The sequence below is a fragment of the Anneissia japonica genome, unplaced genomic scaffold (genome assembly GCF_011630105.1).
Source record: "Anneissia japonica isolate Jap-2015-1 unplaced genomic scaffold, ASM1163010v1 scaffold737_len1565949_cov176, whole genome shotgun sequence".
NCBI classification, from domain to species: domain Eukaryota; kingdom Metazoa; phylum Echinodermata; class Crinoidea; order Comatulida; family Comatulidae; genus Anneissia; species Anneissia japonica.
Window position 1 is genome coordinate 380,903 of NW_022741618.1, and position 13,391 is coordinate 394,293.

The window sequence follows — 13,391 nt, forward strand, 5'->3', positions numbered from 1 at the left end:
GGATACATAGTTCTGTATAGTCCTGTGTATTACTTGACATTTATATGAAAAGCAATTAGTGTCCAAAGTGCCTTGATTAGATTTGTAAATTTTCTTGATTTGTTGCAAGGACAATCTCATTTATTGATTGCTTGGTCCTTAAGGATTTAAGTTGTATAATGATTTTCAAGTATTCTTTTCTATAAAAGGAAAATTGGTCTCTTGTTGTTTTTCTTGGTCAATTCAAGACAAACCTTCAATGACATTATGAATGCATCCTACTCGAAGGTACCAAAATGTCAGGCAAAGGAATGTTCATGTCTGTATGTAATAACATACAGGTGTACTCATATAAACATAACAACAATATAACAGCAACATACTATAAATATTGTGTATGATGAGAAATAACAAAACACATTGAAATGATAGAGTACAGTACGAGAAGATAAATTAAATACAGCAATATTAAAAAGAAGGTTTTGTTGCATAGCTCCGAAATGTCAATATAACAGCAACATACTATAAGTATTGTGTATGATGAAAAATAACAAAAAGCGCTCACATTGAAATGATAGAGTACAGTACGAGAAGATAAATTAAATACAGCAATATTAAAAAGAAGGTTTTGTTGCATAGCTCCAAAATGTCATTGTGGAAAAGCTCTTTTTGAGTGAATAAATAATAGAACTAACTCTAATGATTGTAAAGAATGTTACTCCGAATATATAGAGGGAGGCCATGATTCAATGTTTCAACCTTTATTGGGTCAGCTTCAGGAATTGATGATGTACTATAATCAGTTAAAAAGACAAGAAATTACCACAAAAAATCATAAAATTTTGAATTGATCATTTGAAAGGATCAAAATTTTTAGGTTCCAACTAGAAGCAGATCGAAAAAAAAAAGAAGTAGTTTTCACCGATTTACAGATATTTACAGTAACTACAAAAATAATCTACTTGGTAAAAGTACCAAGGTTTACTTGTGTAAGAAAATGGCTTAAATTTCTCTTCTAAAAGGCTGTGTGCACTTACATCAAACTTGAATTTTTTAGAATGGAACTTAACCAGAGACCAGAGATAGTTCAGTGTACACATAATGGATACTGTTATGTTAGCCTTGTCCCTGCTCTCTCATTGTACCGTACAAAATCGCTTTAAGAAAATTTCCACTATGTAATCATTCAACTGAACATTATAATTTTAAGAACCATTACCTTCTATTCAACCATAACAAATTATATTATTTTTTTTTTTTTTTTTGTATATAAATTTCAAACACAAATAGTTATTATGTATTGGTCAGTCATGCTTTAACAAGTGCTAATACTTAAGTGACAAATCGTTTTTTTTTGGTTTTTTTTTTAATTTGTAGCAAACAATAACCATGTAAAGATCACTGATTCAGGCTTCTTTGATTGCCAGAGAAACAGAAGAGGAAGAGCGAAGAAAACAAAAGCAGCATTATTGTTAATCCAAGGAGTGCAAAAGATGATAGAATTTTTTATCTTTCAAACTTTATGGGAAAGATGAATTTCTCTAAATATGAAAGTCAGTCACCTTATTTAACTCGCTTAAATGTAAAGTCACAGTAATATGGATCTGTAGCCTCTCGCTGGATAAAACAAAATCTGCATTAGTCCGTGCTGCGTGATTCAATTACATGTAGGGATCTTGAATGCAATTTACTTCCTAATTACGTCATCATACGGACGTCTTCATTTATGCCGAATGTTAACGACTTTATGAATTTGAGTTCTCTTGTCATATAATTACAGTATTCTTTTTGCATAAACATGCTTTCTTTGAAAACGCACTCTATATCAACATCTTTAACTCGATTGCCGTTCTCATATCCTACACTTATCATAAAAGCGCATGTTTACATGAACAACACAGCCGAAGTTTGTTTTTCGATATTTAAGTGGGAGTGGTAATGAAATATCTACGTAGTCTAGGTTTTGTGTAGGTGTTTATACATCACAATTGTCATGGGCTCTTGCCAAACAAAATTAATATCGGATTAGGAGGAATTCAGTGCTCGTTTTAACGTAGATAATGTGCCACAACTTCCTGTCAAATTTACAACCACAGCGAGAATATTTAAATTGTTACAATTTAGAATTTGTAAATTTAGGATGAATTAAACTTTAGCTAAAATAATATACTTTCTAGTTATTTGGCTTTAAACATAAATCATTTGCATCTGTTATTATCATCATCTGTTAAATATTCTTGATTTAAACAACATTTCTTTTACATCCAACGTCGGCAAATACACTCGCAAATTTACCAGATAGCACGACGGTATTTGTTACTGGCATTATAAAGCTTACCATAAATTTCCTTCTCATTCAAACAACCAGCCACTTGCCACTTCAGAATTGAATCAATTTTGTGGTACTCTGTAACAATAAGAGACAAACTGTAGGGAGTGGAGCTTTTTCTAGTCATTAAAACAATTTGAGGTAGTTTGCAGGATTTGAACCTAGAACTCCTGGTATTTGATGGCAAGCATCTTAACCGACAATATACAGCTTTAACCTATGTCACTTATATATCATTATGTTCATAACATTTATTATGTAACTGTAATGGTATTACTATCACATCAGCATAATCCAACCTTTTTAGAGACACCGTTAATTACGCTCGTACTAACGTATGTGGATGTTGTTATCCATAGGAGGTGCTTATTCTCCTTTAGTGAAACCAAGTCGTTACAATAGTGAGCGGTTCCATTAGTTAAAACCAATAATTGATCCGATCCAATCGGCACTGTATCCTGATTGCTTCATCCATAGTCTTGAAGGCAAAATCAATTTTGTTTGCCAAATTCAATCTTGTGACGTAAATCGTGACAAACCAAGTGTTTAGACGAAGTTCCCACTTCTCTCGTTAACTGCCTTCAGACAAGGTTTGTGTTTGCTCATTTGTTTTAGTACAGCATAATTGTAAATTTGAAATCTATTTAGGTAAAACATTTACTTTGAATGATGCATAGATTGTTCAACTCAACATAGTATCTGCAGGTGGCAATTGTGTGATATATAACAATTATCGATTATGCTTAAAATAATTTTGGATTAGATTTCAAATAGTGGAAGCGTACAATTGACACCTACTTCAGATAGGTAAGTTTATTTTTCATTTTTCTTCTATCACTGATATTATTATGATTTAATATATCATGGTATCTTTATTCATAATCATCATAAAACAAAGTAACAGTATAACAGAATTTCATTGCAGTTTCAAAATCTGAATTGTGAAAAAAGATGTTTACAGCATTGTATAAAAGGCATAAAAACAAAAGTAAAACATTCATTATTATATATTATTATAATATTATTATTTATTAAGATTATTATTATTTTATTATTGGATTTTTAAAATTTTGTGTATGAGAAAATATATTAAGATAGTACACAGTAATAATTTTAGCATTGCATGCTAAACGTCCACAGAAACCAGACATGTTTTTGGTAGTAACACTTCTGTTACAGACTAGTTCATATTTGTGTTCTGTTTGGCTAACCAAGCAGAATTGGAGTTCACTTCATGTATACAGTCACAGTAATAATAATTTTAGTAAAGCATTTATAATGCAGCAAATGTTTAGAAAAAGTTAACTCTGTAACAATAACTTGGAGGATTAGTTCCGGTAAAACAAGTTTTTTTCACTTTTGTTATTTCCAGGCTGGTTTGTATTTTATTCTGCCAAAATTTATTTGAACAAATTCCATTTTGAGGCATATCAGTAACAATTTTAGTTAGCCAGAAAACAGTGTATGCTTAACTCAAAACCTATTTGTGTTATTGGTTTTAGTATATCTACTTTACTCCTCAAGTGGAATTTATCTGTACTTGATATTTATTAATTTATTGATTTGATAGTGTGCTCAACTATTTAATACAATGAATACAACAAAATCAATAATAGTAAATTTACTCGCAGACAGTATGTGGTCTCCTTATTCCTAGACAAACAACAATTGAACTTCAGTAAAAAAAAACCAATATTTTAATGTCGTAAATGCTTTTAAAGCATTACTGCCACCACTAAGTTACTTGCCTTTTAATGATGAGAATAAAATTCTAATTTTATTCAAATTAAATGTACTGATTCAACGATATACCTTATTTGCAGCAAATCTTTGATTTTTTTTCTTTAATATTTTCTATTTTTAATTCATTGCCAGAGATAAACCTTGGTAGATTGCCATCACAAAATGTGTATTTTTAAGGTATATTTTTATTAATGTATTTAACACCATACAAATTGTTCTTCAGGGAAATCTGTCTTCTATTACCTGAACGAATTAGTGCAACTTTGTCCTATAATTCAAATGGGTTAATGTCAGCTACATGTATACATAGGCTTCCTGAGTGGGCTCTTAATTTTCTCAAACTGTTCCTTAGCAACTTACTGATAGCCTTTGTATTTGGTACTTGCTCCGAGAGAATGAAAGTAAGAATCAAACAAAATTGAACAGATGTAATAAACAAAATTGCAGTGTGATGGAATCCTATCAGAAGAAAATGTTTTACAACAAAACCTCAATTGGCCCCATCATACTGTATGCTGATTCAAAGGTGCTCAGCCATCCTCTCTCCCTCCCCCCACCCCATTCTTGAAAATTTGAAGAAAAAATGTATGAAAAAAGAAAATTATATTCAAATTTCAAAGTTACTGTATAGCCATTTTTGAGAATGGTTCACCTCAATCTGAAAATGTTCCTCCCTGTTCCCCCTCTATTTCAAATTCCCTGGATCCGAGACTACCCAAGAATTTAGACGTGATTAGGATGATTAATGTTCTGATGTAATGATTTTCCATGTGGGTATGGGGATAATGTAATGAATTTAGATTAAAATGTTTGAATGGTAGCATAATGCGGTAGATGACACTGGCATATAATTATTGTGTACAAGACATTAATGCAATAGAAAGGATATTCCTGCTGTTAAAGAGGCTTTTAGTTTTATCCTTGTACGTAAAGTGGAAAACATAAGCAATAATAAGCCATATTCCGGATCTAAGTTTGAGAAGAGAGTTCCGTTTCCAGTTCGATGCTAACGTAAGTATGCACACTTTGTTCAAGACAATACGATAGGTCAAAAAGTTCTATAGCAGAATATGCTCTTCCAAACTGTATTGTGTTTGGTGTTTTTAATTTGATATCATTGAAACTAGGTTGGTTTTACTGTTCCTGTTTTTCTAAGGTATAAGATTTGGTAGAAACCTTTGTGGAAGTGAAGTACCGCTATCGTTTTACTCTGTCGGGATTCATAAGGTGAGTTTTACAGACGGGTGGGCGAAACAACAGCCTATTATTAGGCTTTCTTCCTAGGTTGAAAATAACAGTTGCCATATTTTATCTTTTGTAAAAGATTTATTCTTCTCATAAACCAGCAATATTTATGATTAATTTTTCATTGGTAATTAGCTTTCTATATCCAAACTACCGGCTATCTCATTTGGTTTTCAACTCCCTTCTTCTGTCCTATAATATGGAGAAAAAAAATTAAACAAAATAGCTCATTTAAAAGAATCAAATAAGTTTGTCTCTGATGATGATAAATATAAAAGACAAATAATTCTTTATAAATTGTAACATACATTATTAGGTACTTTACTATTCAAACTTAAATTGTCATTCAGTTTGGGTAACAAAACAGAATAGTGTTGTGACGGACAACTATGTGTGGTCTGCCCAATATTCCATAGGTGGCTTATGGTTGGGTACAGTATATGATATTTTGTTACGTACAGTAATTAGTGTAGTAGAGTATATTTATGTTGCACTAGTACATAGTAATATAATTAGGCCTATGTAGCATTATATAGCTGGCTATCTCATGGCAATTTAAATCTAACACATTAATCAAATCAGTGGCAGATTTATAAGGGAGCCCAGCCTCTCCCCCTCCCACTAAATTTTTAAAAATTATAAAAAAAAGTGAAGAAAAAAAAAATTATATCAAAATTGAGAGTGCCATTTCCAGCCATCTAGAGGCACCGTAATCATAATTTTTTGTACCTCAGCTAAGGTGGGTGGACACTTTGTCTGTGAAAAGACCCTCTCTTGGCCTCCTCCATTTCAAATTACTGGATCCGCCACTGCCGATAATGCAAAGAAAAGAAATTCATCACGGAAACAAATAGTTTAAAGTGAACAGACTGCGAGTTAGTGCAACGCTAATGGATTGGACTTAGGTTCAAGTGAAAGTTTTGAAAACAAGCAATAATATGTCCTTGGTTAAGACATTGGCTCATTAACTTAAATTAATCAACATGGAACTAAAAACAGTGTGGACTCTTAAGTAAACACATCAAAGTATGCCATGACTAAAGTTGAATAACACAAATGCTCAAAGCTTGCAATACAAGAGGAATTTACTGTGTTTCTAAAATTATTCTAACTGCGAGTTGATAGCCTATATATGGCCCTTGTAGATTCTTTCTGTTTTGCACTTGATTAACATCAAACTACGCATACTTAGCATTATGTGAGATTATGCGAGTATTTGTGAGATTTGGAAAATCAGTAATTGAAATGCTTGGACTTTGCTATTTTAATAGGAAGATTCAAGTTTAGAGCATTCCATACTTGCATTGATTCATGCTTGATCATGTCAACAATTTAACTGAACATTAGTTGTCAGTTTTTTACTGCAGTCAATATAGGCCTATACTGGTTTTGGTATGTTTTTGGCATGTTCGTCCGGCCTGACTAAATTGCTTCCCCCTTTTAAGTAGTTTACACATGAAACCTGGTTCACATCCAAGTCTCACAAATTCACTCACTACTTGCTGATTGTTTTCCTCACGTTTATGACCTCCCTTTAGTGAATTCCTTTTCTGTTGCTTCACTGATCTCTTCATTTTATTCGAAGAGTGTCTCTTAGCCTTATTTTGGGTGATTTCCTGTAATATAATAATAATAATAATAATAATAATAATAATAATTTATAATAATAATAATAATATTTTAAAGTATTAAAAACCATATTTTTTATAAATAGAGCAGGCAAATATGTCCTTCAACTACCGTATTATAATAACAAATTATGTATATAAGGCCACTGATAAATTCTAAAATTTTCTAGAAATAGCTTTCAAAATCATTTTTCATCAAGTAGTAATTGAAATTAATAGCAATTTTATTTTATTTCAACTCCTCACCATTTTTTTAATGAATAGAGCAGGCAAATGTATCCTTCAGCTACCGTATTATAATAACAAATTATGTATATAAGGCCACTGATATACCATATTCTTTGTATCTAGATGCTTATAAAATTTTCTAGAATTAGTTTTCAAACTCAATCAGTCATCTTTCATCTAGTAATTGAAATTAATAGCAATTTTATTTTATTTCAACTCCTCACCAACAGCGAGTACAAACCCACCACTTAAAGGATGGGGAAAACAGCAAATGGATACAAACAACAATTAAAGTAGCCTAACATTAAGAATACAAATTAGGAAAGGAGTCAAAGAGATATCAATACTGTTATCAAAATTAATACAGTAATTATAATATTTACTTAATGTACAAATAAATCCTTTCTGTACATTATTGACTACTGAAAGGGACAGAGAATAAATTAACTCATCTCAGAAAATGTTTAGGAACACATAAACTAGTGGTAGCAAGGTTGCAATCAAAACGATGATTAACCACGAAAAATTGGGAAAAGTAAATTACACATATATAATTATTATCATTATATAACAAACCTAAAAGTGAAATTTTTTAAGACATGAACTAAAATTGAATTAAAAATGAATTAAAATAACTGAATAATTACAACTACAAGTTAAGGATTTTCACAGCTAAAACTCAGAAGAAAATTAATTACAGTTTTATGTGTTCCCATTTTTGCTGAATAATGCCAAATAAAATGGTTTAAATTCTGCTGTAGAATTGGGCTGAGCGTCTTTATTGGAAGGTTATAATTTTTTAAATCATTTGTAAATAGTAATATAATGTTTTGATTTAGCCTTTTATTACCCTATATTTCTTTAAAATATATTTTATCACATTTAGTATTTTAACATATTTTGAGCTAAATTAGAAATTCTCAATTGCTATACAATTATCAAACATATTCTATAACTTGACAAATTAATCATTGAAGAATGATAATAGTCAGGATTCAAATAAAGTAAAATAATTAGGATGAAAGTGAATGTACAAGATTAAACATTAAATTCTAGTCTAGTTGTCAAGCCACTAATGTACCTTGACAAATGGATCAATAATGAATATCAATCAATTAACTACAATTTCTGATCCTTCCTCTCAATGAGCGTGTCACAAATTCTCCATTGATTTTTCAAGTGAGCAAATTACACAGCATATCGCTTATCATTAAGTTTCTTATTATATACCTGAATGGCTAAATGCGCAATGACATGAGCAGTAATACTTCTGTTAAGTAATCATAAGTATTTCAACGATAAATTCCTAATTGATATTTTGTTTGAGCGTATCAATAAAATAATAATTTATTCTGTTTTAATCCACATATGCAATATAGTAGATGTTAGAGGAGGAGAAAAAAGCAACTTCAATAAATGTCAGAATGGATTTTCATACAATTGACATATAAATAAAGCCACACTTCTAAATGCCCTCTATTTACCGTATAAAAGAATATTGTAAAGTTATAGCAATAACAATAAGAATAATTATAATAAATAATAATAATAATAATAATAAAAATAAATAAAAATAATAATAGTTTGATTTATAAGGTGCAAATAAACATGGTCTCTAAGTGCCATGTCTAAGTAAACAAAAGGTAAGGTGAACATAAAGAAAAAGCAGAAAGATGGAGGTGATTCAAAGAACAGAGAAAAACAAAAATCCAAAAAGCAGCATTAGTGACCAAGAAAAAATTTTTTTTTTATTATTCTCCACATTATTAGCTTTAAAATGCTGGGTCATTTACTGGAATCAACTTGCCAAAGTTACGAGTAAAAGTATTACAGCTTACTGCATACTGCCACTGCCACAGTAGATCGTATGCTAATTACTCCGTTTCACAATTAACGACAGTCCGCTGATTTTGGGATGGCATGCCTCATATGAATACTATAACTTCAGAATATTTTTTTATGAGAAATTAAATACATGATTTATGGTATTGTACGATTGAGTTATTATTAAGTAACCTGATTTGTTAGTTTATTACTAATTGTACGTAAGTCGCCAGCTGGTTCACGTGTTGACTGAGTATGACAACGATTTTGTTTTTTTGACAAAAATTTTTTATTATTGATTATTTTCACTTGACTCGCATAGGCCTAAATAATTTTGTTCGAAGAACATTTATATGCAGTTGTACTTTGCAGCAATAAACTTGCAATTTGCAATTTGTAGTAATAATAATAATAATAATGATAATTTATTGAAGCTGCGCTTTTGTAACAGTGGCTCCTCATCACATAACTGAGGTGCGTTCAATACAAGACATTTACAAACATTAAACAGATAAGACCACTTAAAAATCAAGATTTGCTGGATCAATTAACATTTATTTTAAGAAAGGTAAAACAAATGCTAAAAGACTGTTAAAATGCTCAAAATGTTAAGTTTTGGTTTAATATTTAATAAAATTGGACAGAAACACACAATATTACAAGCAATCAAAAAACATTTAGGACCATTATTCATTGCCAACTAGTGAGTTTTAGATTTCATAATAAATATCAGTGCGAATAGCATTGCGAGTAGTACATGAAAGAAAATGTTGCATGTCTTCATCCTTGTGATGGCATAACGAACAAATGTAATGTAATGGCTCTGTGTAGGAAAAACATTTATATATAATGATATATTAGAGATATATATATACACGTCTAATATATATATACAGTATATACATATAAATATATATATATATATATCTAATAGATATAATGTATGTATATACATCTAATGTGTATAGAGAAAGAGATTGCAACATACAACAGCGAAATTTGCTATTGGCAATATACGACCGATGTGCTTAAATTATGTCAAATATATTAAAATCAAAGCGACACAGCACTGTTCGATGCCATCTCTTTGGACAAGCAGGTAACAGTAATGTTTATATTAATAGAGTTATAAACCAAGGAAGGATCAACTGTAAAATTGTATAGCATATTATAACTGGTAATTGCATCCTAAGTGGAATTAAGAGGAACGTGCTTACTCTGGTTCCATTTTCTTGAACTATGGATACCATTCGGTGCTGATCATATTTGAAGCGATTCTTATAATCTCTACAATTTCGCGTTGATATTTTCACAAAATTTAGATCTACCATTTAGTATCACCAACGTTCAATGGTGCATCTATTTTGAAGACAGTTAAATTAGTCCTGAATTTTAATTAAAACCTAAATTAATCTTGATTAGGATTTTGAAGATTTTCTCTAAACATTTACAGTATTCCTACAGGAGACAAGCTAAAGTCATTTGAATTAAAATAAATTGTATGTACAGTCAAATAATGGAGTTAAGTTATTTCATGTTAAACTATTAACTGTAGCTGTGATTTGACAACTGGTGAATACCCATTTGTTTGAATGGATAAATTGTAGTTATTATTGTTTTTGATTATGTATAATTAAAGTGCACTTTTGCTTCATGATAAAAGCTGAATTACACTACTGTAGTAAAGACAAAATAATAAAGTAAATCAATTGAACTTGCCTACTGTATGTCTGTCTACAGTATCATAATTTTTTATTGATTAAAAGATAAAAATGATGTTGATATTTAACCAAATTTATCTCTACAAATAAAGTATGAAGATAAATAAGATGTTGAAATTTAACCAAATTCATCTTTACAAATATATAAATTTATATTTTTTATTCATGATAAAAGCTCAATTACCATAGTAGAAATGTCCATAAAATAATACAGCAAATCTATCGATGTAACTAAATAGATCCATCCATTAATCAATCCTTATTTTGTATTTTGGAATTTTAAAAATCTTTTTTAAAAAAAGATGTTGAAATTTAACCAAATTCATCTCTACAAATAAGAATAAAAAAGATGATGAAATCTACAAGTATATTATATTTTATATTTATGTCTTTAACTTTATATTGCAAATTTATTTATTTATTGTAAATTTAACATATTAACATTGAAAATGCATTTGACACACTCGTAATAAAACTTATAAGACAAAAACAATGTAGTACAAAAAGAAACATGTTCTGCATTTGGTGTGAGGTGAGGTTGGAATGACGCAAAACAAAAAAGATGAGAAGGAAATATTAAAAAAATGAAAACATGAATAACAACATTACTATTACAGTGTAATTACATTTTTTATGTCGTGCTTGAGCGTTTACAGATTGTGATACTCACAAAGTTCATTCACAAAAGCAATTTCTTATTTCCAAATGAAGCTGTAAATCAGAAATTCTGAAATAAACCGATTCATGTGCTCGTTTAATATACGTTGAGATTTGTGCTTAATACATGCTGTCTTAGTCATCAAAAAGGCAAGATAATGCAGGTCATTCAGTTGCAAACTCTTGTAGGCCTAATCATCATTTTTATTCATAGATGAATGATTTCAAACAAAATTACCTACTATGTCTCTTTAAAAGACCAAACTTCGGGCTTTTTCTCATTGACATATGAGAACTGATATTTGAAATTATGAAGTAAATAAAAATTGAATTTGAACAATTTGACAATACCAAGACTCGAACCAGGTCTGCAATTTTATTAGTGATGGTGAAGCTTTAATCTTTGTGCTATAGCAGCCCGTAGGCAGGATTGTTAAAGGGGGGTTCTAATTTTTTACAAAATGGCACTTTGAGTCCCACATCAGCCACCATGGTTGGGATAAATTAAAAAAATATAACACCTCAGATGTCCAGAATTTGCAATAAAAATGCCAAATTTTAAATATTTGGAGTTAATTTCAAAAACTTTCTTGCAAATGGTACTTTTTAGTAATTTTAAAAGAGCATTACTGGAAAAGGGGATGGGGGTTTTTCGAACCCCCTTGGCTACGGGCTTGCTATGATTCTGTGAAAGTGGATTTTCAGACTTTACCTTGTGTAAATTTTATTGGTTGAGGGCAGAGGTCATATATGCATTTCAGAGTAATTTTGCGTTAAACCTAGTTGTAAATAGAAACAGTTTCTTAGTAATAAAATTATGCAAAGATGTGGTTTTTTTCTAGGCAAATTTTTGTTTTTATGGTCTTCGCTTGGACCAGTGATTGTAAATGTGACGATAATATAAATATTTTTGAACCATGTATCGATTTATATCTGATTGATAGAATGTGATGATTAAAAGTCGAATGGTATATATTGTAAGTTCAATGGTTTAACAAGGTAAAATGATAACTTTGTTTATCAGTGATAGAATTGGATATTTAGTTGAACTATGTAAACTGAAATAAACTTTAATCTTATCTGGTAGGATGTGATTAGTTTTACCATGCAAAATTAACATTATGTTTACATTTTTTATTCATCTTATATTTTACCTCTGTTTGTTCTTTGAACTTTAATTGACCTTCATCCACACAAATTTTGTTTGTGTTTCTATTTTATGACTTTATTATAATTATGAAATATAATTTTATATCACATTATGAATTTTTTTTTTTAAAGCAACTAGTGTTTTTTTTCTTTTATAAGTACATTATTCATTGTATAATTTGATTCTTAAAAAAAAAAAACAACATATTATTTAATTCATTGTTATTTTGTGTGTGGAAAAACTAAAAAAAAAAAAAAAGCATATATCATCAATCAAGCAATCAATTAAATAATCAATTATTTAATTAAAGATTTATGATAATTTAAAAAAAAAAAAATTTGCTACTGGAGTGACAAATTCTAAAAACATAGCTTGTACTACTGTATGCCTAAGGAATGAAATTGGCTTATAGTCCGAAATGTAGCAATATCAGAAGTTGCATTTTTTTTTGCTATATTTAAAAAAAATTGGATATGATGTAGAGTAGAGATTGATAAATCAAAAAAGTATGTGCAACATTTTTTTTTTCATACGTAAGGGGGGGTTGCCAGCAGTTTCAAAATGGCCGCCATTTTTTCTTAAAATGTTCACTAATACTGTAAGTTTATGTCATTAAAATGCAGTATTCAATTGGAAATTCACTCATAACAATGACAACAACAGTTAACTAAATATTGTACACATTTTTGAGCTATTACAATTTAAAATGGCTGCCATTTTCCATTATTTTAGCTTTTTAACATACATATTAATAATAATAACTGATCTGTAACTGTAAAACAAAAACGTGTGAGAGCTAGTTATATGCAATTGTCATATGCTGTTAATGGTTATTACCATAATATATATGTATATACATATATACGGCCATATAATGCAAAAAAATT

At 29.7% G+C, this 13,391-nt stretch overlaps 1 protein-coding gene across 5 annotated transcripts in view; it reads left to right on the top strand.

Moving 5' to 3' along the window:
- The window catches only part of LOC117118860 (high-affinity choline transporter 1-like), a 47,449-nt gene that overhangs the window by 7,351 nt on the left and 26,707 nt on the right, over positions 1-13,391 (top strand). Inside the window, exon 1 of one of the 5 annotated variants that reach the window (XM_033263600.1) lies at positions 2,911-3,115. The exons of 3 other annotated variants lie outside the window; for them this stretch is intronic. The gene's annotated coding sequence lies outside the window, so the exon portion shown is untranslated. Of the gene's footprint in view, positions 1-2,910; positions 3,116-5,253; positions 5,279-13,391 lie in introns of those variants that run through there. One more of the 5 variants, XM_033263601.1, reaches the window with a different exon arrangement.